Source organism: Cupressus sempervirens, chromosome 3 (assembly GCF_028749045.1).
Source record: "Cupressus sempervirens isolate cs-2001-9-10 chromosome 3, ASM2874904v1, whole genome shotgun sequence".
Taxonomy (NCBI): Eukaryota; Viridiplantae; Streptophyta; class Pinopsida; order Cupressales; family Cupressaceae; genus Cupressus; species Cupressus sempervirens.
In genome coordinates, this window is record NC_143120.1 from 3,645,212 (window position 1) to 3,667,080 (window position 21,869).

Consider the following 21,869-nt stretch of genomic DNA (forward strand, 5'->3'; position numbering starts at 1 on the left):
ACACTCAAAAAACAAAGATTAAACTACTCTGATACCATGTTAGAAATGGAAAAAAAATATGTAAATAAGCAATACCAGGAAAGAATCTAAGCGAGTTAATGCACGAAAAGATATTACCATAAGATAGGAGAGAGAAAGCTTCAAGATCCAACACCATGAGACAAGATATTTGAAAAGGGGAAAGCAAAGAAAACCCCTTGTGACATTATGAATGAGGCATGAAAAGCTTAAAAAGAGAGAGAGAGAGAAAGAGAGAGAGAGAGAGAGAGAGAGAGAGAGAGAGAGAGAGAGAGAGAGAGAGAGAGAGAGAGAGAGCAATCGCTCATACAATAATTGAGAAGAGGAAGAAAACCTCATTAGAAATGAGAGAGGAGGGTCATCTCTTAAATAGAGATGAGAGAGAGGAGTTATAATGTAACTCCCATGTCTATGAATGCCACCATTCATAAGTGTGTGAGGCCAAGTGTGAGAATCTGCTTAAGGAGGAATAATCTAAATTACAAATTACAATAAATATTTGTCCTCACATATTCCACTAGATGACAAAATAAGATGTAGTGGAAAAAGGACAAAAAAGAAATATATGAGGATACCTTGGCTTATATCCTAATATATTATAACAAAAGAAAGGAGGTCTAACCTTGGTTTATAAACACACCAAGGAAAGATTACAACTTCTAAAAAAAACCTATCTAGGAACACAACAACGAGAATATTGTAGGAGTGCTTTACCGCCCTACCATGAAGTTGTTAAGCTTCCCCAAAATCTTTCCTAACATGAAAGATACCTAGTCTGACAATGAGATAGTCTAAACAAGTAAAACTTAGAGGAGTAATGGAATCATGCTACACATTGTCTACAATTCAACCACACAAGTACCACATCTTTGCAAGACAAGTAACAAAAAATTGTATCCAAATGCAAGATGATATATTTAAATCAATTACATAGGAAAAGTAATTAAGCTTAATAATTTTTCTTCTAATATATCCATTAAGAAGCCATACCACATGTTAAGCAAAACTCTTTAAAAAAATTAGGACTTTATCTTATAATAGTAAGGTAGTACAATCACTCATAGTGAATCATACTTCAAATAAATGTACTCATGTCACAATAGATCTAAATGATGACCACACTATCAATAAGCTTTACAAGGCTAAAGCTTTGTGTACAATATTCCTAGTGATCTTATCCAAAGAAGATGAACTCCGCTATGGGTGCAAACAACAACACCTATCATTTAGAACTATATAAATCATATTCTTATAAATTGGACCATTACTTGTAATGACCCTTATTTAGGTCATTCATTTTTTGCATTTTTTTCTTTTTCTTTTTTCTCTCTGTGAACAAATAATACATGCCATCATTTGTTTAATGCACAAACTCATGTCCCTGAATGCATGATACAATCTACTTCCCAATAAACAAGTGATTGAAACCTTGATAAACCATTATGATATGCAGCTATACGATCCAAATAGTATTCGTGCATATATGCTTCCCAATCTCTCATGACTATTATGTGCTCTCTAAATGATTTGCTGTGACTTCCTGCACACAATTCCTTTTGTCTCCTTCCCTCTGACTGTTGTGTTTTTATTTCATGGTATCTCCCCAATTCGAATATTGCCTTTTCTTTCCTCCTCATTATGTTTTTTTTTTCTTTTTTTGAGACCATTTGGAGCCTACGTATAAATAGGTCATCAAGACCTCTAAAAGTCACACCCTTTAGACAAATATGATTATTATTTATTAGGGTATGATTAGTTGGTTGGAGAAATATTGAATATATTGTAATATTAGTAAGAATGAATGTTTGTCAATATCTATATTGATAATAGTGATATATAATTAACATCTTATATCAATAACATGTATTATTATAATTTAATATTAGAATGGATATATTTATTACACAATAATAATATATGCATTCATATAATATTAATTATATATTATTTTTAATGATTATATATTTGTATTATTTATATTAAATAGTAATATATTATTATACATATTTGAATATGTCAATATATATACATATATCACATATATTTAATATTATTTACTTTATTTATTATAATATTTGTATATTTATATTTTACTATCATTTTTTCATATTGTATTCATTATATTAATTACATGATATGGAGATATAGATCTATATGTGTACTGCAATTTTTCTTATTATATATTTATAATAGACAATAATAAATTATACTATAATTTATTTTATTATTCGCTTAATTACTAAATCTTATAAATGTGGGGACATGATATTATCTTATCTATTTATTAATTGATTATATTAACTATATTATTAGATCATAATGTAGAACATTGCTATATTAAATTGATTAATCAATTCATTACCTTTAGTTATCAATGTGATAATAGTTAGATATATTATCGTCTTATTGATTTACATTCTAATTATAACGTTTATTCCTTATATATATTGATATTATTATTATGAATAATAATTTCATTATATTCATATAAATAATTAAGTAAAATAGATCATAAATATTTATAGTTTATCAATATTATTTCTTTAGGAATGGTATATGAATTATTATTATATTTTATCCCATAACTATAGGGTTCTCTTTAGGAGGGGTCATGACATTACTTTAGAAGAGAAAATTTAAAACAAATTTATACTTCTTCTCTTTAAATTCCATATTCTACACAAAAACTTCTCACACAAGGTAAATTAATGAGTAAAGAAGACTCGTCTCATAATCCTTTGTTTGCACGAATACATACTTGTGACTGTCGATATTTCCTCAAGCAATTCACCATGTACATAAAGATATTCTTATATCTATAAAAGAGAATCAACATCTCCTTCCAAGACTTCTTATCTAGTTGTTTCCAATAAATACACCATGAATCATTGCATCATATCCAAGAGTTCAATACCATTCATCTATATAGGAAAGAAAAGCCTTCAACATAGCTTAGCTTATATTACTCTTTCACTCATGGCTAGAAGTAACAAATACATTCAATTTTCATTGTACAACCACTTCCAACAAAGTATAATGTACACACAAATTAGTCATTGTCATTCAATTCAAAGAAGAGAAAAGAATTAATATTTTAATGCATTCTAACTATATTAGGTTTTAAGCAAAAATATGAAGGGATTCTAGGTAATATATATATTCAATCATACCCACTCATGATCTAATGCCTTTATTAAAAGCAAATCACTCCTATGTTCTAATATGAGAACTTCATTTCTATGTTGACGACCAGTCCTTTATTGCTATCTAATTTCAAATGTTCAATTCCTAATAATGAGTATGTTCCATGCATTGTAGAATTATCTCAAATAAATAGTTTTGACCAATTGTGAAGTGTCTCATTCAAAACATTGAGTGAAACAATCATTCAATCATTATATCTTTGTTAAAATAAATTCGTAGTCATTTCTACTCCCAAGGTTATGAAATGTATGTTGAAGGGAGTAGATTTAATGTTCCATTCAAGACACATAGTGCCATATTGCCATAAATAAAGACATACTACAAACCATGGTTTAGATAATAGGCAGCAAGTTTAAGTTTGAACTAAGTTCAAAATACTCATAGCTATTATTGATTTATCAACCGGCAATGTTACTGTTTTCAACTACATTGTCTAATTCAGTATAGATTCTCCCTAAATTAATCCTCCTTATTTCCTATATGGTCCATTACTGACTAAGGAGTGACAAGATTTGTGTCTTGAGCAGGTGATATCTATGACTCGTAATCCATTTAAATCTTGGCAACAAATAGAATAAATTTCCCTTGCATTCCTATTCGGTGTTTCATACAAGCCAATCAGTCTCTGTAGATGGAAGTAAGTGCAGATATAAGAACACTCCTATCAAAGTATTCTTGCAGACAAAATTGTCTAGAGAAAAAGAAGAAAATGGGATGAAGTAATTCAATTCACTATAAGGGAGACGCCTTTGCTAAATCTCACGATTCTTAAGCAGCTCCAATTTTCTTATTGTGCCTAGAGATCTTTCTTCTGTGTGTTTCATACTCAAACCATACTTATTTCAGGATGTGTTATGCCTGAATGGCTAGGGAAGATAATTAATCAACCAACAATTTCTTTTAAGAAGCTTTAACAAAGAAAAGTACCAAATTCAGATTAAACTTGCACCTTAACATTTACATAATTTTCTGTCAAAGAAAAGACTTATTTTGAAGTTTTCACATGGAAGAGAAAGAAGAAAGTGAAAACAATGTTGTTCACAGCTTGAACAAGCACCTACCCTTCTCCAGCCATTGTTCTTGTAGTCTTCCTAAAGACATATATTGAATTCTTGAGAAAATTTGCAGAGGGATTTGGATTTCGAGTTCTCTAAGATAGAAAGAGGAAAATTCTTCCAGACGCCTGCTTTCTCATCTGTCCTTCCAAAACATTGTCCTCACTTCCACACGTAACTAAATGGTAGAGTTTTAAAAGTTGTACTTATTCCACAGGGCTTCTCTTAACCATTTCAGAATCTCCCCCAAAAACTCCTATTGGGACAGTATGAGGAAGAACTCATACAAGACGAGGATGATAGCTCCGTAACCACCGCCCACCATCTTGATTAATAACCATCACAAATCTAAGATTATTGAATTATTCATTTGATTATTTTAATCTATATTGGCCAAAGTAATTTAGTATCTAGTAAAAGAGCTAGGTGGCAGCACAAACATTGCTTTATTCGGGTATGGGAAGAGCGAATACAAAATGGGTTTGGGGATTTGTTGGGTACTGTTATTACTACTGACACTTCTAATTTCAAGCACGACATTAACTTCACTTATTCTAGAGAATCCCAACTTCCTTTGCTAACCTATCGAATTTACTGTTTGTTAATTTAGCAAATAATAGATTAAATGGAACTTTCTCAATTTTCGTTTTGAACAATTGCTCCCAGCTTTATGCCTTGGATCTCTTAGGCAATTTTTAGCTGGGCAGCTTAGCTTTATGTGACTGTAATGTTGGAGGAAATTTCCCTTCATTCATTTCAATGTAATACTCCATTCGATATTTCGATTTGTCAAACAATTCTCAAATATTATGTCCAATATAGGTCTTTTAGAATTTTTATTTGATGGATCAGTTATAAAATCAATAGATAAATATTTACAAAATCTTCAGTTTCTTTCTTTAGCTAGAAATAATCTTCATGGTTATATTGCAGCTTCTATTCTTAAATTGAAGAAATTGGATATTTTAGATTTGTCAAATAATAAGCTTAATCAAAAACTACCTTAATTTATGAGAAATTGCTCCATATTGTCTGTGTTAAATCTAGAGAAGAATAATTTACAAGGAATGATACCAAATATATTTAAGGGAATGGATTTTCATGAGAGATTGAAACTAGGAGACAATACATTTGAAGGGTGTATTCCATCATCTCTTGGAAAATGTAGAAATTCACAAGTTCTTGATTTGAAAAACAAGCAAGGTAACATCTTCAATTGGTTTGAGCCCTTGGACAATCTCCAAATTTTAAAAAATAATAGTTTTAATTGTCCAATACCATTACAATTAACCAAATTACAAAATCTTTAGATTTTGGATATGTTCAAAAATAAAGTTTTAGGAATCATTCCAGAAGACCTTATGAAGTTAACAACAATGGCAAATGAATCAGAAAATACAAAAATGCTTGAGCATGAAGCTCCTAGTTTTCAAACACTAAGCAATTATATAGATGAAATAATTGTTTACAATCAAGAGAAAATTATGGAGTTTGTAAATTTTTTGAGATTAGTGAAATGTCTTGATATTTCTAGCAACAATTTATCAAGTAACATTCCTTCGGATATTGCATTACTCAAAGTTTTGATAATTCTTAATATTTCAAGAAATCATTTCGGTGGAGAAATTCCTAAGTCTATTGGAGAGATGACACTACTTCAATCACTTGATCTTTCTCAAAATAACTCGTCAAGAGCAATTCTTACTAAGCTACAACTTCTCACATCCTTAAGCTACTAATGTCTTTTACAATAACCTATCAGGGTTGATACCACAAAAAGGATAGATGATGACATTTGATTCTATAAACTTCTCCAATAGTCTAGGTCTATGTGGCTTACAAGTAAATGTATCATGTTCAAGTAACTCTTCTAATTCTCCAAAGGAGTTCGAGCAAGATAAAGATTCAAAGGATAATGTATGGTGGATAATGGGAATGATAACAGGCTTTCCAATTGGCTTCTGAATTACAATGGGAGTGTTGTGGCTCAACAAAACATGGAGTATCCCATGCTTTAAAATCATGGATGACATTATCATTTCTCTATTTGAAATATGAAGAGGACATTTATATATTGTAAAACATTGCTAGAATTTATGATTCAATAGTTGATATGTATTATACTATAAATTTAGTTGTGATAATATATTTCCTTTATGAAACACATTCTCTAGTATTAATAATATTAACGAATACATTTCCTTTATGAATTACACAATAGAATGGACATTTAAGTTGTAACTTTTCTCTATAGGTTTCCTTCCTTTTCCCCAATCTATTTTACTTGTACGCTCATATTCTCTAATCTTATTTTGATATCAGAGAAAAATATGCTCCTTTATTTATTCATGTGAAGAAAATGTGAATATCATGAAAATAGTTTTATGTAAAGATAGAGTGAGTTTCTTATGGGCAATGAAGGAGGAAAGTACAATAGTTTGAATACTAAGAATTAGCTCAACTACAGTTCAAATATGAGATTGTGAATGAATCCACCAAGCCAACTACTAAAAGTACCAGATCTTTAAGCCCATGTTGCTACAAATTATTTTTCTTTGATAATTTCACATAGGTCATTTTAGTTTTCTTCTTTTCCACAATAGTATCTAAAAATAGTATCATCCTTTAGGAAAATAGAATGTCACAAGTTTTGCATGTGGAAGGTAAATATAAAACTGTAATTGATTTGAATTTGAAATCAAAGACATGTTAGAAATGGAAAAGATGTTTCAAATATAAATTCTAATATTCACAACAAAATGTGGGATTACCCATGTAGAGATCAACTACTCTGGAAGGATAGGAAAAAAAGAAAACCAAGGTTTGGAGAGAAGAAAATTGTAATAGTCAAAATATATGTCCATCTAAATAGGGATATTTAGAGAAGCCACATTTAGATGTGTTAAAAGGGAAACTCAACGGAAATGGAAATGTCTCAAAATTTGATGGACATACATTTAAGAATAGATGTTACAATCTAGAATCAAAGATTCACAATGTCAAGCTTTCATATGTAGGTTTTGGAGTAAAAATATTTTGTTTAATGAATTGGTAAGTTTTGATTAAGTAAAACCAAGTTTTGAAAGGACCCAAAACCTTTTGCAAAGGACAAGAAAGATATATCAATAAGGATCTTAATACAACAATGGAAAACCACCCAAAAAAAAGGATGGACACACCAAAGTTCCCAACAAGAGGGAAAACAACCCAAGAAGCCACAGACCATCAAGATTTATATTTTTGTCTAGTTTTTAAGAATGTAAAGACATATCAACTGAAGGTTTAGAAGATTCCTTTTTTTCTTTTAACTGATGTCCAACCATCCTCCACCTTCCTAGTAGCCTTATGCCACTCTGTACTGACCCCCCAAAACCCCTGCAATAGGAGAAGCACTAGTAATAGTATTCTAGATAGAGTCAATAGCGAAAAAAAGGGACATCATCAACATTGTGACCTAAAGCTGTCAAAGGGACAATAGTCGAATCAATAGAGATATCAATAGGTGACAAGTTAGAAACAACATTCTAATTCAAATCCATCATAGGGATAGAATTCTAATTATCTAAAATAGCAACATAATCCTTAGCCAAATTGGGGTCAATATGAGAAGAGCTATTTGAACCATCCCCCTATTAGGATATTTTTTGAACCCTATAGTGATCATCCAAAACCCCCAACCACCAAGAAGGTGATTTCTTTGATCTAACCTTGTTAGAGGAGCATCGTGCAATGCAATGGCTGGTCTTATGACATTTGCTACATCTAAAAGGAATACCCCCATACTCAAGAAGTTGGTTTCAAAAACCATTTGGGGAAGCCAACTTTAACATTGGTGGGTGCCCCTTGGAGATATCCATCTTCACTAGGATGTGAGCATACATTGTCCTATAGACATTGAAAGAAACCAAATCAACCAATATGAAGTCCCCAAGGGCATCCCCTATAGCCTCCAAGATTGAATCCTACCAAAAATGAAGGGGAAGATTTGACAACCTCACCCAAAGAGGAATCTTATTAAAGGTTTCAGTAGTTAGATTAAATGCCAGATATCAAGGTTTTCCCATTAGGGGGAACCTTTCCTCCCAAGAGAAACCATGACACAAGATGACTTTTCTATCATTAGCATTAACAAATTTCACAATAAAAAAAACCCTTTCCATGGGATAAATCTGCACTACACCCAAAATGATTGGTTTTCAATATTTGGAAATCCAAGCATGCAAATTTGAAAGAGAGTATCAAGAACCCCTAAAATGAAACATAGTAGCTATAGAGGAGTAATCGACCACATATGTATTGATCTCATTAACAATATCTTATTCAAGATGAAGCATAAGCAGATTACATACTAAAATAGGCTCATTCGAATGACTGACAACCAAACAGAGCCTCTTCTGCATAGGAGCAAAAATACTTACTTCATAAGCAACCATGTCTGCATAAGAGAGGGAAAATCAATTAGGAGAAATCTCCATAGCATGAACATGAGCACTAGGTGCAGGATCAACAACCCTAGCCACCGTAGCTACAACAAGAGGAAAAATAGATGCCTTAGAAGCATAGTCTAAACTAGCTTGGGAAAGAAGAGCTGTCATAGAATCCATCACAATAGACCCAAAAGCCATTGTAGGAGAAATCACAACAGCAGTAGGAGTTTTCATCGCAAGAGCCAAAATTTATTTAAAATGACAAATATTGCTATTATTTCCTTAAATAATTGGTAAGTTAGGTCAATGAGGAATAAAGATAAATAGAGGAGGAGATGTGAACTATAAGATATTTAAAAATAGAGGTTAGTTTTATATGTGGTCTGGCATCAAATTCACACTTGGTCTCCCAATTTCAATCTTAAAGAGAACTACTATATCAGATTTATTTCCATTCAGGTACAAATTCATTATTTATTTCTAGAATATAAGATACTAAGTCTTTTTTAAGTTTGATTTTAAAAAATAAATTCAACCTCCCTTCTAGATTGTGTTTATTAATGGGTATGTACATAGATTTATCCTCTTCTACTAAATTCATGATGAAAAATGGAAAATGGATTCAAAGCAACTTCTTTTAACACAACAAAACTAGCTGCTCATATACTTAAGGAAATGACGTTGAGTAAAACTTTTGCACATTTTTACGGTGTGTATCTTGAGGTATTTTCTATTGACCTGGATTCAAGAAGATAGGATTTCAACCTTGTCTCTAGTAGAACTTGAACAAGGTAGAAGTTAAGATAAGTCCCAACTCGCATAAGGTTTTATAGATTCAACATCTTCAATTTAAAACATTTTATATTTTCTATAGAGATTAGAGATTTTTCTAAAGAATTCATAAATATTATGAGCTTAAGACTAGTTACTTTCTAATCAATTGTAATAAATGGGAGAATAGTTTGGTTAAAGTCTTGGCTCTTTGAAGTATTGTTATTGATTTGGCAAAAAAAAAGTTAAAAAGTTGCAACTAAATATCTATAATTGAATGGAAATAGTGGTATACAAAATATTCATACATGACAAAAATGTTTGAAAAGAATTCAAAGATGTGAAGTCAAAAGTAGGAGAAGCTCAAATGGACTTGTAAAGTGGAAGGTGTTGGAATTCCTTAGAATAACTAAGGCGGGGGGGGGGGTGGTGAATTAGCTATCCAAGTTCTAGATGTATAAATAAAACTTTTTACATCTTAGTGAACCCATAAAACATATATCATCATGCATGCATCCAAAAGATTATTGCAATCACTTAAAAATTTATAGGTTACTTTCAAATCAATTTACAAAAATGTAAACATGAAACATAAAAGATTCATCAACACATTTGACACAATGATTTACGTGGAAACCCAATTTGGGAAAAACCACTAGTAACATGCTACTCTTTTTCACTCTTCTAAAGTGATGCCCTATAAAAGGCGAACCTTGTTAAAGGTTACAATACACACTGTTAAATGTGACCCTGTTAAAAAGGATTTCAATCACCCTTTTAGGAGTGAGCCTTATTAGAGGACTTTAGACCATGTTGGTAAACAAATTGTTCTTTTGAATAACCCAAAATGTCCAAATTTGAAAGAATAATTAGATGCCAACAGTTGGATAATCTATCATGGGGTTGATAGATTTCCTCTAAATTGAAAGGTATAGCTCCCTTATAGAATGATATACAATGAATTTGTTTATTTCCTAAACTAACTGGGTGTGTTCTTAACCTGAGAACAGAAGAGGAGAAACCAAGTTAATCCTAGGCAGGAATAACTCATGCAGATTTTAGATGTTAAACCTAGCCAACTTTGAGAACTCACACATCCTATGACTTCTCGAGATTAGTAATGCAAGAATGTTGTTAATTATGAAAATGCAGTAACATGAAATTAAACTGAAGATTAAACATTTGAATCCTTGCAATAGGAACAAATGACAGTACTCCGATCTACCACCCATTCACCACTTGACTAAGAATGCAAGTAAGTGCTCAAAACTGGCCATAACAATACTCCGATTGAAAATAATCAGGAAAAATGATGCCCAAATACTATGATTCATAACGAAACCTTCCTTGTTTTAATCACAACAAACATAATACTCTAATTACATCTGCTTACAATCTACAACCAAATCTATTACAAAGAACAAGATATCCATCTCAGATGCATGAATGAAAGTGCATAAAACTAAATGCTCTCCCTTCTACTCCAGCCCTTTGACTGTATGCAGAAAAAGATGAACCCCCTTTTCCCTCAAAAAGATCTACAATAAATAATTTCTCAAGTGATTAATTGATTCTTTCATGACCATTCGATTCCTCTACCTCTTTGGTTTGGTAACCGTTCAATTTGTAACTAATTCTTGGTCTATCCACATGACTTGTCAACATTTCATCTTATTCAATCTTCCCATTACATGTTATCTTTATCTTTTATTATACATGTTTGATTCATATTATAAGAGAAAAAATCTTTTAATAAAACCATCAAACTTCTCCTCAGGTGCATATGCTCGGTTCAATATGCTCGGTTCAATTTAGATAACTAAATCCAAATGTTGAGGAATGCTCTTTTTAATGCAGATGACATCTGTCCAATTCCCTTTTCAGTCTTTTGGCTTTGCCTAGCAATAATTTACCCTGTTATCATATAGCCAATGATTTTGGGTGTATATAAATCTATTCTACCTAATTTCTGAATTATGATCTTCATTATATAGCTGGACACCATGAACTAAATATATATATTTATTCGGCTTCATCATCAACTCAAGTGTCAGTTCATAAATCAGGCTTCTTCAATATGGGTAAAGAAACACTGTAAGGGGATTCACTATCTAACTATCCAAATGAACAAGTGGCCACTAGGTTCTTCATATCCTCTATTTTATATGTATCTTTGCATTATAGTCCCTTCTTTACAAAATCAGTCTTCCAAAACTTCACTATGAGCAGATGTAATAACAAACCAAAGAAACTATGATTTGGTCAAACATTTCGATCATGACCTATCTATCACAACCTCCATGCTCTGTCTTCCATTCCCTAGATAGAACTCGATGTTGATTCATGTATGAATGGTGATCAAAACTATTCTTTTGAGTCTTTAAGATCAACGTTCTATATGTTGAAATCTTCACAACCATCTTTGCTCAAGTTTAGTGTTTGAGACCCTATCCCATCACCAGCTGGAGTCATTGATCATTCTTTGTGGTTTCACAAATTTGCAATGGCACAAATTCGCCAGTAATTAGATCATTATTTTTGGTGAAGACTTTCAATTATTTTTTTGAAACCTAAATAGAACCATAGGTCAAGCTGCATCAATGGCTGAGAATGCATCTAAAGTATCGCCTTATGTTATAATCGAACCCATCTAGCCTTCTTTTATTAGTTCCCCATCTTAGCTATGCCTGGACAATCACTTTATCTCATAAGATGCATCAACACTCAATATTATCCCATGATGACTATGAGCTTAGTGGGATTATGGGAACCATGAGATTTGTTTCCTTGTTAACTTCCTTACAGCTTGCAACTACTTCACATTAAATGACAAGTGGCTTCTCATTATTGGATCCAAGAGTTTTGATTGCATTGTGATTAGATCTCATGACCACCATTTATCTCCATGAGTTAATGTTTGTGATTTAATCTAGAGTTCACCTTTATGCTAAATGGGATCCATGACTCTCATGATCCCGCAAGCTTCCACTGTCGATCAACTTATATCTCTTGGATTATGGGCACTGTTGGATGAATTTGAAGCTCAATTCCTTTGTAGGGTGCTTAGCAAGAACACACTCAAGATCATCATTCAAAGCTAGACCTTGACCACGAAGTTCTTCATCTAATGTTATATTCACAAGTTGCACCACTTACTGCTTGTAAGAATGGCACTGTTCCACAAGATCTACAATTACTTTCTACTTGAGACCCTCTTTTGATTTTGGATCCAAAGCATTTAGCATCTCGATTAGAACATCTATAAGACCATGAACATTTCTAACCTCTATAATGCTTAAGGGTGAAAAGTTGAAATTTGTGGTTGATTGAATTGCCTCGAGCCTAGAATTTGATGATAGGAGCACTTGGTCATCCTCAGGGGTTGGAAATTAAAACTTTTAGTCAGGGTCATTGACGATGACATCTACATCACCAACATGATCCAATGTAAAGTATCAATGTCAACTAGTTTCACTTTAAATATCAGTCATACTACCTTAATTCTTGATTGAATAGGCTATGCTCTTTTAGCATTGTAACGAAACTTGTCAGTGAAAACATGCATGATAGCCCTTATATGCTCATTTGATTCAAAAGGTTTTGCTGATTACAGAGATACTCATCTCGAATTCTCTCAAATGTATCAGTCCTCCTTGTAACCTATTAGCTTTTGTCCATGTAAATGTAAAATAACTGTAACCACCATGTTCAAAAATTCTCTTGCATGTGAGATGACAATTAAAGTTTTTTTTTGACAATTTTAAAAGATATATTTCTAGCCATAAAACTGCATGTAGATCAAGGTGATTAGTGGTTTCATCAAGTAAAAGCAGATCGGGTTCTATGAAAAGGGCTCATGCATTAACCACCATCCCCACTATCACAGTAATATCATCTAGCTTTCTTTCTGCAAGACAAGAAGAGTGTAAATTTCATTCTGAGTAGCTTCTTCCACACTGGAATATCATATCCCTATGTTCTAGCCTCCAAATAGTAAGGTGACTCAAATGTTCTATCCCTTACATGTGTGCTTGCAAGATCTACTAATGCATGTGCTACCTTTTTAACAAATTCTGCATCAGAACCTTGATACCTACTAACCACACTCTCTATTTCATGGTCAAATACATTATAAAAAAGCCCATCTAATACCAAGATAACAATGTCACCCTCCATTATATCAGTGTTGTACACCATTGCATCTTTATATGTCTAGCCAACAATCTCAGAGCTCAACTGGAAAGGGCAATCAAAGTAATGTTCTTGTGGAGATGTAACAAATATTACATGGCCTTTTCAAAAGATCTAGAGTCCACAATCTCCAACATTTGCAATTTTAAGTGTCCCATGTTTTTCCAACATTGCAACAATTATTGTAGCTGAACCAGTCGAGCAGGTTTTTGCATGTGCCTTTTGCAGTAGAGATTGGAGATCACCATTCACCTTGTCATCAAGGCTATATGATATGTTAGCCATTAGTTCCTTAGGAAAGACAATTGGATCTACATTTTTATTAGCCCAACTAGAAACACCATCAACAATGGCAAGAATACCCCCATTATAGCTACTAACAAATAGTGCATCTTCTCCACCTTTATCAACTTGATTAGGATGTGAAATGAGCTACATGCCAACAATAAATGATGACTCCAACATCAACTAGATCAGCTTTAATTACTTTAACGTTGTCTTCAAGATCATTACAGTGCTTCTTAACATTCATGGCTCTTTTTTCGAGCACCATGGCTGCTACCTTCTCCCATCTACTGGAGTGTCCTTATCATATTTAGCTAGAGCATTTTCAAAGCTTTATTTTGTTGCAAATCCCAATCTAATCCTGAAGTGATCAAAGTTGGAAATTTGCATTTTGGATCTCCAAACCAATTCAACCTCATAAGAACATGTTAGAAAAATTTGGAGACACATTAAGGGAATTTATTTTCATGAGAGACAACTTTTGAAGATTAAAAATTGGGGGATTGGAAGTACACCTACAGACCATTCACTTGGAATGTCACCTGATTAAAGGATTTACAAATGACTGTTAGGTCAACCTTAATCTAGAGGATTTACCCTAGACTAATACAATTATTAGAGAGTAACATTAAGGCTTGATTTGATAATAACACACAACTCCATTAATAGATTTTAGATCTCTATTTCAGTCCTCCATTCTGCTTGGCCTTCACACATTTTAGCTCTGATAGCTTATTCACCCTTCAAGCATTCATATTCTTAAGCCTTCTTTCTTAACATGCCAATGTAGAATCTTCTCTTAGGTCACTTGATGAAGAAAAACCCTTGACTCCTTCTCTTTCTTAAGTTCTCACATATGACAACCTTGCTTCATGACCGTCCATTCCTATAAATAGGAAATTAAGATCTTTTTCTGCTCATTCTCCATTATCAAATTTAAGGTTAGGATAGATTAGGTAGGATAAAATGAATATATCCCATATTCCATATCTCTTCTAGAAAATTCTCCTTCAATCCTCTTTGAATTTGCCTCAAAATAGTTTACCTTGAATTTTGTGCCACCAGCTCATCAATCTTATCTTCTACCTAGTTTACATAATCCAAGAAAATAAACTTGTTAGCTCAAATTCATCAAATTCATGATCTTTCAAATAATGTAGTAGCTCACCATTAACTTGCTTCTGATGCTCAGCACATACTGCATTGTTCAACATCCTCTATAAAATCACTTGGCATGAACTAAAGTCTACTAGTGCTTGACATCAACTAAACTTTACTTGGCATCCATTGTTTTGCTCAACATCCACTAGAATTTACTTTTACTCGGCTCCAAATAATTTTTTGCTTGACTTGCACTAACTTTTCTCAGTACCTACTATCCACTCGGTCAAGCTTGGCAGAAAAACTTTGTTTAACTTGTTCTTCTATACTTTCTTAGTGTAGCTAGCATTTGTAAGCTTAAGTAGATTATCAATACATCATGTTATCATTGTCTTAACTGATTCTTGTACTCCTTTGTATATCATAACTCAACCTTTCCTCTAGGTGCTATTGTTACATCTTTTGATCCAATGCTCTTCATTAATTAAATAAATGATAGTACTTAAATTTGTAAGCAATTGTCTTACCAACAACTAGTAGGTTTCACATTAGTGACAAAAAAATGATTAAAACATATATATTAATCATGTCAATTTATTCTCAATAATCTCCATCTTTAACAATCTTCCTCAATCATTCTCAACAGAAGGTATAAAGGAAAAAACCAAAAAGAGAAGGAGACTTTATCTATTTTTTAGAATCATTTTTCTTATAGAAATGGAAGACTTGGTTTGAAAATACATGCTTGAAATATGATCACAAATAGTGGACCAAGTTCTCTTAGAAAATTATGACATAGTGGTACTAGAAGATCAAGTTAATAACATTCAAAACTTATATCTAAAAGATAAATTGAGGGAGAATGAAAAACTTGCTAAATCTTTAGTAGGAAATCAACAACTAGTTTCAAATAATTTATAATTAAAGGCTAATAATATAGGAGCAACATTGCTAGAAAATATAATGTTGGCAAGTAGGGGATTACTAAAACCTCAAAAAGTAGGATTGCACCACATTGACAAATAAAATGGGTAGAGGAAGACCATTAGGGTGTACTAGTGAGAAAATAAATCTAATTTTTGGGCACTTCTATCAACAAATAAAGACATGTGAAAGCATAAACTTAGGAAGGATGAAATAAAACAAATTAATGAAAAAAAAATAGAAAACCTCCAAAACCTTACCTCCATAAACAAAGTTTAAAGGAATTGTAAATTAGGATTTTAGAAAACACATTATGGAGAAATCTATTAAACAATATTTAAAAAGAGGCGCTCTTTGTGAATTCTTAAATACTAACTTAGACTTAATTTGTTTATATTTATCTAGTCAAGAGATGAAGGCTTCTTCTTTATCTAGTAAATAGGACAAGGTTAAGTTATTGTATATTGAAAAACTAGATAGTGAGCTTCAAGGTTTAGGTGGACTCCTCCTTTTGACCTATACCACATGAATACAAGCTATAGTAAGAAAAAGAAAGACATTACTATTGAAGAGTGGAGGTTGAGAGAAGGAAATATTATACTGTAGGGGCTTCATTTTGGGCTAGATAATATTGAAGAGAGGGATTGATTACATTGGGATCTTGAGGTCATATATGACTTACTTGGACTCATTGGAGCTGATAAATTGGAGGGAAAGGAAAGAATAGATAAGATGAAGTCTTTCATAGAATGGGTGTTAGGACTTGATGATTGTAAATTTAGATGAGAAGAAATTAAGATTTTTTAGCAAAGAAAGTAGTTCCTTCTAAATTTGGAAATCATAGTTAGGGTGAGTGCACCAATATGGTGTGCAAAAAGGGGGGTATATGTGGACACCTATTTTTTGAAATTAGGTAAACCTGATCTTGGAAGACCCACTTGAGTGTCATGCACTCAAAATCTAAAAATGTGTAAAACATAAAAATTGTAGTACTTAGAATCTAATTTCTAAACTACCAAGGTTTTAAAAAAATTAATAAGAGTAAAAGGATCAAACCTCACACGTATGAAAAATTGTTCCTATTTTTTTCTGAAAAACATAACATAATTGTTTCTAGGTGCTCAACAAAACATATGGTTATATTTAGTATTTTGAAAAATATTGTAGTAGGATGATAGATAAGGGTGAGATCTAGAAGTTGTGCATTTTTTCATAATTTTCTAATGAGTATTTTTTTTTCTATGATATTTTGAAGTGACCCCATCTTGAAATTCTAGTACCTATTCGTGCGTTGAGAATAACTTGCATCAAAATAATCTACAATCAACACTTTTTGAAAAAGTGTATAGAATCAAGTGTAGAATAATAATATATAATTTATTTTTCTATTTGATTAAGTAGATCTAAGTTTATCAAACAAATGGTAGACATATGTCTAATAGGACTATGAAGACAGTGATATGGAAAATTAACTTCACAATGCTAGTTGATGAAGGGTGCTCCCCTTAATACCACAAACACATAACATAAAGAAAAGAAACAACAATAATATGTAAGAACAAAATATGGGCTTTCTATTATCACTACAAATGCGAAATTATAGAATTTATGATTACAATATGCCAACCCACATGGGCATCTTCATTACAAAAGTTTTTAAGATAAAGCTACGAACTAACACCCAAAGCTATCCTGGATTGTCCTAAACAACCCTACAAGCCTTTCTTAAATAGGTGATTTTATGTTTCCTAGGAAGGTTCTAGAAATTAACCATTGAGGCTGACAAACCCCAAATTACATAAATTACATTTATTACATTAGAGTTAGCTCAAAAGAATAACAAACTTAATTTTTATGACCATGAGTAAGGTAACCAGACTTCTGAAAACCATAAGTCACAAATTGTAGCTTTGATTGACTATTATAACTATTTTTCAGAAAGGGAAAATCTTGAGCTATAATGATTAAGATGTGAAGTGCCACTTAGTTGATGTCTGACCCTATTTTGGGGCCTCTAAAGCTTTAAAATATGAGCTCAAAGATATTTCTGCATAATTTTCCATTGAAAATCTATAATAACTTCTTTGATATGGAAGCTAGAGCCATGAGCTTTTTATGGTAGGCTTATAATTCTTAAACAAATCTTCTTGACAAAAATCAAGAAATTCTAAGCTTGTATGAAAAACTTACTAAAATAGCAAATTCCCAAACACAGTAACCCCCTGTGCAATAGACCAGATTAAAATAGAAAAGCTTGAAACTAAAAAGATACAAGATGAAATTAAAATATTTTTGGGTGATGCAAGATTACCCTCACACCCAGGATGCTCATGCATTACTAATGTTGTCCAATTTTTTTTTAATTTATAAATATGGTTAGAAAGGTACAAATATGCATGAGATTATGGTGGTAATTTTAGAGATGCCCAGTTCACCATTTCCAAACCTAATGACATCAAAGACATGAATTGATCTTACAAGATGGAAAAATTTCTAAAGAAACAAAAATAGAGGGAAAAAATCAACCCAAGCCTTTGGGTGGGTTAAGAGGCCTATTACCAAGCCTAAATACAATTGTGCTTTAATGTTTAAATAATGCTAGTGCGTTATGAAAAGTAAAAATTAATTCTCATACTATCAATAACGCAGTCACACTATATGTGTACAAAACTTAAGTCAATTTCCACTTCCCATTAACATTATATATATATAGGGGGAGAGAGAGAGAGAGAGAGAGCAATACAAGCCCACAAAACCTAAAGAACACCTATATGTAAGAACCTATCATAGAGATCCAAAGACAAAGAGAAGGCAAGGGTTTGGCTCTAAACATATGAAAAAATTATATTTCCAGAATAACAAAATGAATTGAAATTTACAATTGATCAATTCTTGTAGGAGGAGATCATAAAACCTAAAAGGGAAACCCTAAGACATAAATGACATTTAATAATTAGTTTTAATTATTAAATGGGAATGCATACGCATGATGGATGATCTTAAGAAGGGAGTAAAGATAATTTAATAAAATGAAATTAAATTAAGCCTTTACTCTAACACCCCCCTTAAGATGTGAAAAAATGCAACTATAAACAATGCATGAAAAAGAAAGGAAAGTTCAATGTTGAAAGAAAACTTGGGTCCCGGAAACAAGGCCTGATGAGGTACCCAATCACAAAAAAATCTCTATGAAATGGAGAATTAGAGAAAACCCAATGGTAATAAATCCCACTCCAAAAAGAGATAGAAAGAAAAGGTATAAATGATATGTCTCAAGAGGCTGTCTCAAAACCATAAGTACAATGAAAACCCCCATGATAGAGGCTTGAGACTCCATAGCCCCCCCAGAATTGTAGAAATCCTATGTTGATGAATAGACTAATGTGACTCCAATCTGAAAGAAACAAAGGCACTAGACAAGGAGAATGAAACCCATGAATGTAAGGTGAAGTTGGAAGTCCTAGCTGATGCTTAAAGGAGAATGCATGAGAATGCAAAAATAGAATCTCCAATGGAGGAGGGATAATAGGTGTGATGAATTTGTCATCTGAGAGGAGATGTATGTCCTCTAATATATCCTCAACAACTACACTTGGTGACTCAATGAATAAAGCAACAATGTTAGGAAATGTTGGAGAGTAATCATGTGCAATAGATAGAATCTAAACATGATTCTTCTTCTCTAATGCCTGCTACATGATTTTTATTTGTTCAAGGCTCATGGTTGCATAATCAAATTTTGGTATCTCTATGTTTCATCTAATGTAGGGTTTCCATAGTGGAGTACCCTTTCAACCTTAGTAGAGCTTGAGCTTGGTGTAGAAATTTTCAATGGCATTGCATTAATGCTCAGCTTTTGAAGGACTTTTGTAGGAGTGTTGGTAGTTGGTAGATTTACTAATGTTTGTATGGCAGCCTACTCCTCCTCCTTTGGAGTGTCCTTTTCTTCATTTGATCACCCTAAATAAATTATAATTATTTGAGGTGTACCTTCTATTTGTATTGTAGGATTAGATATAGCAATCTGTCTTGTTTTCCTTGTTGATGTGTCCTTATCTTCTTTGAAGTCGTTCTCGAAAACATGGTATCAACTGTTCTAGATGTGTCAACTTTGGCTAGTAAAATTGGTGATGTAGGCACTGGAAGTTGAACTCTAGTAGCTATAGAGATGATAGAAGGTGGTTCTTGTGGATTCACATTATCTCTAGATGAGTCAGCTATTGCTTTCTGCAACTCATCCACTCTAACCAATATTGGATTAGTACATAACTTTTCTTGTTGACTGGATTGTTCAAGGATCCTTTTGAGATCCTTTGCAATCAATGGATTGATGTTCTGACAATATTTTTCAACAACATCCTTAATAGTTATGGTATCTACAAATGTTGAGATGACATGTGGAGAGCCATGAGGTGGTAATTGTTTGTCTTGCACACTCTAATATTTTTTCTTCTCTTCAGCTATTGCTATTTTATCTTCTTTTTCTATTTCGTCCTCCATTGTTTTATCTTCATTCTCTTTCTTATTGGCCTTAGCCTTATTGGCATCTTCATCCTCTTCATTTTTTTGTCCCTCAAAGGGATCTTCTTCTCCATCCTTGACAATAGTCAAGCCATATAGCACCTTCCACAATGTTGTTGATTTATTGACAGCTTCTTCAATTTAATTTTGCAAGATGTTGAAGGCTCTATATTTTGGTGAAAACTTGCCCCCATGTTTCTTATTTTCCTTTACTATTTGACCTTTAGTCAATTCTGGCATTACTTGTGCCAAAGTGGATTCTCTATTTTTTTTTTCCATTTTTAAACAATAATGCCACTTATTTTCAACAATTTCATATAATTCCTTGGGCTTTATATTGTCTAATTCAAGAGGAGTGTTCTTGAATTTTTCCATCATGGCATATACAAATTCATCAAGCTTATTCTAATCTTCTCTAATCAATTTATTAAAATCAATATTTTTCAATTCAGAAAAATATGCATTCTTCCTAACATTATCACAAATTTTATCAATACCTTACTTAGGAGCATGGCTTACCACTCTAAATTGGCTGATATCTTTAGATTCTATTCTTTCATCACCATCAGACTCTAGTTGTGCAAAATATCTTCTCCTTGGTTTCTTTTGCACAAGACCAATTAGCTCGTAGCTTTCTTCTTCTCTTTGTTTTGCTCCTTGGCCTTTTGAGTTGAAGCTCTTGTGGTGGCTCTTGTCACTAGTATAGTTGGCTTGGCTTGGGTAGGCTTTTCAACCTTCTTTTCTTTAGGTTGGGTTGTAGGTTGAGCTTTGGCTTTTCTCTTCTTGGACTCGGATGGAGCTGGTTCTATCTTAGCTTCTTCTTCCTCAACATCGTCTTCTTTTTCTTCATCATCACCTAAGTCATGTGTGATTTGCAATGGGACTTTCCCTTGTTCATCTTCATCATCATCATCATTAGCATCTTCTTCATCTTCATCTTTTTCTACCCCTTCAATTCCTTCACCAAATCTTTTTTCAATTTCTTCACAAATTTATCTTTCCTCTTTATCCTAGAGGTTGTCTTTAACTCCATTTTAACTTTGGATTTCACAACATCGTATGTTCCAAAAATTTTGGTACTCTTATCAATTTATTTTATAGCAATGCTATGATTGCTTCTAATGCTTCATCAATGTTTAGCTCATATCCTAATGGTCTTAGCCACCTAGTCCTTGGAACTGCTTCTTAGATATAAGTATGATCAAAATCAACTAAGAAACAAATATCATTGATGTGCTATTCCACTAGGGAAACTGGCATCCTTAGTCTTTGCTTCATGGATTTCTTGAAATCCTCAAATTAACTAGTCATTAGAGATTCAAAGTTGTCTCACATCTACTCAATGTACTCATTAATTTGAGCAATGGCTGAC

At 32.5% G+C, this 21,869-nt stretch overlaps 2 pseudogenes; one reads left to right on the plus strand and one right to left on the minus strand.

Annotated features, from left to right (window-relative positions):
* The window catches only part of LOC149564433 (receptor-like protein 32), a 31,720-nt pseudogene extending 25,352 nt beyond the window's left edge, over positions 1-6,368 (plus strand).
* A 6,961-nt stretch (positions 6,369-13,329) lies between these two features.
* The window catches only part of LOC149564434 (putative protein phosphatase 2C 26 pseudogene), a 47,802-nt pseudogene continuing 39,262 nt past the window's right edge, over positions 13,330-21,869 (minus strand).